The sequence below is a fragment of the Arachis ipaensis genome, chromosome B10 (assembly GCF_000816755.2).
Source record: "Arachis ipaensis cultivar K30076 chromosome B10, Araip1.1, whole genome shotgun sequence".
NCBI lineage: Eukaryota > Viridiplantae > Streptophyta > Magnoliopsida > Fabales > Fabaceae > Arachis > Arachis ipaensis.
In genome coordinates this window covers 104,994,124-104,998,225 of record NC_029794.2, presented here as the reverse complement: position 1 = coordinate 104,998,225, position 4,102 = coordinate 104,994,124, and the positions used below count along the sequence as shown (strand labels likewise).

At 36.6% G+C, this 4,102-nt stretch overlaps 1 protein-coding gene across 1 annotated transcript in view; it reads left to right on the top strand.

Annotated features, from left to right (window-relative positions):
- Positions 1-4,102, top strand: part of LOC110268452 — an 18,707-nt gene that overhangs the window by 2,495 nt on the left and 12,110 nt on the right. The gene's annotated exons all lie outside the window — the stretch shown is intronic.

Sequence of the window (4,102 nt, the reverse complement as noted above, 5' to 3'; positions counted from 1 at the left end):
CGCTCAGCACCATCGCAACCTACAAGACCTCCAGCCAACCACCACCACCCCCATTACCCTAACCAAACTCGCCCCTCTTCTCCCCTCTCTCTCATCAAACCCCACTACCGCCAAGGACCGCCGCCACACAGCCCTGCCACCACCGTGAAACCCCAGCGCCGCTGATGAGCGGATAATTTATACGCTTTTTGGCATTATTTTTAGGTAGTTTTTAGTAGGATCTAGCTACTTTTTAGTATATTTTTATTAATTTTTAAGAAAAATTTTTTATTTCTGGACTTTACTATGAGTTTGTATATTTTTTTGTGATTTTAGGTATTTTTTGGCTGAAATTGAGGGACCTGAGCAAAAATCTGATTCAGAGGCTGAAAGGACTGGAGATGCTGTTGGATTCTGACCTCCCTGCACTCAAAATGGATTTTCTAGAGCTACAGAAACCCTATTGGCAAACTCTCAATTACGTTAGAAATAGACATCTAGGGCTTTCCAGCAATATATAATAGTCCATACTTTTCCCGAGCTTTGACGATGCAAACTGGCATTCAAACGCCAACTTCCTGCCCTATTCTGAAGTTAAACGCCAGAAACAGGTTACAAACCAGAGTTAAACGCCACAAACAGGCTGTAACCTGGCGTTTAACTCCAAGGGAAGTCTCTACACGTGTAAATCTCAATGCTTAGCCCAAGCACACACTTATTTCTGCACTATTTGCACTTAGTTACTTATTTTCTGTAACCCTAGCTACTAGTTTAGTATAAAAACTACTTTTAGAGATTTATTTTACATCCAGTTTTCATATTTTGAAACTGAGACCTTTATACACATTTAGAGGCTGGCCTCACGGCCATGCCTGGACCTTTCACTTATGTATTTTCAACGGTGGAGTTTCTACACCTCGTAGATTAAGGTGTGGAGCTCTGCTGTTCTTCATGAATTAATCCAAAGTACTATTGTTTTTCTATTCAACTCAAGCTTATTCTTATTCTAAGATATTCATTTGCACTTCAACGTGTTGAATGTGATGATCCGTGACACTCATCATCATTCTCACCTATGAACGCGTGCCTGACAACCACTTCTGTTCTATCTGCAATAGCTTGAGTATGTATCTCTTAGCCTCCTGGTTCACGATTAGAGTCTTCGTGGTATAGGCTAGAATTATTGGCGGCCATTCCTGAGATCCAGAAAGTCTAAACCTTGTCTGTGGTATTTCGAGTAGGATCTAGGAAGGGATGACTGTGACGAGCTTCAAACTCGTGAGTGTTGGGCGTAGTGACAGACGCAAAACGATCAATAGATCCTATTCCAACATGATCAAGAACCAACAGATGATTAGCCGTGCGGTGACAGCGCATTTGGACCATTTTCATTGAGAGGACGAACGGTAGCCATTGACAACGGTGATCCCCCAACATAAAGCTTGCCATGGAAAGGAGTATGAATGATTGAATGAAGGCAGTAGGAAAGCAGAGATTCAGAAGGAGCAAAGCATCTCCATACACTTATCTGAAATTCTCACCAATGAATTACATAAGTATTTCTATCTTATTTTCTGTTTTAATTATATTCTAATTATCAAAATCCTATAACCATTTGAATCTGCCTGACTGAGATTTACAAGATGACCATAGCTTGCTTCAAGCTGACAATCTCCGTGGGATCGACCCTTACTCACGTAAGGTTTATTACTTGGACGACCCAGTGCACTTGCTGGTTAGTTGTACGGAGTTATGAAAAGAGTTGAGATTAAGATCGTGCGTACCAAGTTTTTGGCACCGTTTCAGAGATCACAATTTCGTGCACCAAGTTTTTAGCGCCGTTGCCGGGGATTGTTCGAGTTTGGACAACTGACGGTTCATCTTGTTGCTCAGAATAGGTAATTTTATTTTAATTTTAAGCTTTTTGTTTTTATTTTTATTTTTGAAAAAAAATTTTCAAAAATATTTTTATTTTGTTCTTCAGAATTTTTAAGAATGAATTCTAGAGTCTCATGATGATCTGTTGAAGTTTGGCTGGCTGTGAAGCCATGTCTAATCTTTTGGACCGAGGTTTCAACTTATCATCACAAGAGCTTGTTGATTTCTATCAATCTTGCTGTTGAATGTAATGATTTGCTAAATCTTGGCTGGCCATTGGCCATGTCTAGTACTATAGGCACCATGACCTTTGAGAAGGCTCTATGTGACATGGGGTCAGGGATAAACCTCATGCCCTTCTCTGTAATGGAGAAACTAGGAATCTTTGAGGTACAAGCTGCAAGAATCTCACTAGAGATGGCAGACAAATCAATGAAATAGGCTTATGGACTAGTAGAGGACGTGCTAGTAAAGGTTGAAGGCCTTTACATCCATGCTGATTTCATAATCCTAGACACTGGGAAGGATGAGGATGAATCCATCACCCTTGGCAGACCCTTCCTAGCCACAGCAAAAACTGTGATTGATGTCGACAGAGGAGAGTTGGTCCTTCAGTTAAATGAGGACTATCTTGTATTTAAGACTCAAGGTTCTCCTTCTGTAACCATGGAGAGGAAACATGAAAAGCTTTTCTCAATACAGAGTCAAACAAAACCCCCACATTCAAACTCTAAGTTTGGTGTTGGGAGGCCACAACCAAACTCTAAGTTTGGTGTTGGGAAGCCACAATCAAACTCTAAGTTTGGTGTTGAGAGGCCCCAACCCTACTCTGATTATCTGTGAGGCTCCATGAGAGCTCACTGTCAAGCTATTGACATTAAAGAAGCGCTTATTGGGAGGCAACTGACGATCGATTTTTTCTATCGGTAAAGAAATGTAAAAATATGTATTCGCGTTGTATGTATAGCTTCTAAACCAACAGAAAATCCTTTCGTACAAACGTTTTGGTTGTCACAAGTAACAAACCCCTAAATAAATTGATAACCGAAGTATTTAAACCTCGGGTCGTCTTCTCAAGGAACTGCAGGGAGGTATATTCTTATTAATGGTTATGAGTTTTGTAAATTGGGGGTTTTAAAGGTAAGGAACAAGTAATTTAAATGACAAATAAAATAAATAAATAACTGTAAAATAAACTCTTGGCAAGGTATGAAAATTCAGAAGTCCTATCCTAGTTACTCCTATGAGAATGGGGTTAATCCCACTTAGTTAACCCTTATGAAAGCAAGGTAAAGTCAAGTGAACTAATTAGTTAGATTCCCAAGTCCTATCCAACTCTTAAGGAAAGACTAGAGTTAGTGGAATACCAGTCAATTTAGCCGACATAACAACCAATCACGGATAGTTGATAACTCAAGAACTTCCAGTTAATCAATTATAGCCAATAATATGAAAAGCTAAACAAGAATCTTAGATCTGAAATACCTCAATTGCATTAATAAGAGAAAATCAATCTAAACATAAAGAGTTCATAAATCAATCTGGCAACATAAGTAATTGAATGAGAGCATTAAAGCATCTGAAAGTAAAAGAGAAATATAAAGTAAAAGGAATATTGAACCTGATGAAGACACTACAACAAATATGGGCTTTAGCAACGCCAAAATCTGCAATGCCTTAAAACCGTTCTCTTAGATGGTTTTAGACAACGGTTTTTCACAGTGTTACTGTTGAAGTTCAGTTTTCATTATTTTATAACAACAAAATAAAACCGTTCTTTTTGACTATTTTAAAGAACGGTTTTATAACCGTTACTAGAATTTGGTTTTAAGTAACGGTTTTTTAATGTTGTTTAAATAATTATACAAAAGATACGCTTAAAAACCGTTGCCAAAGTTGCTACACTTTAAAACTGTTCTCTTAGATGATTTTAGACAACGATTTTATAGTGTTGCTGTTGAAGTTTAATTTTTCATCAAGTTATAGTAATAAAATAAAACCGTTCTCTTTGACTATTTTAAAGAACGATTTTATAACCATTACAATAATTTTTTATTAAGCAACAATTTTTTAATATTTAAATAATTATACAAATTAAAAGATACATATAAAAATAGTTCTCTATAAATATTAAATTAGTAGAATACTCAAAAATTATTGTTATAAATAAATAACAAATATTATTTATAAAGAAAATAAATTTAAAATAAATTTATAATAAATATTATTTTTTGTTTCATTCTCA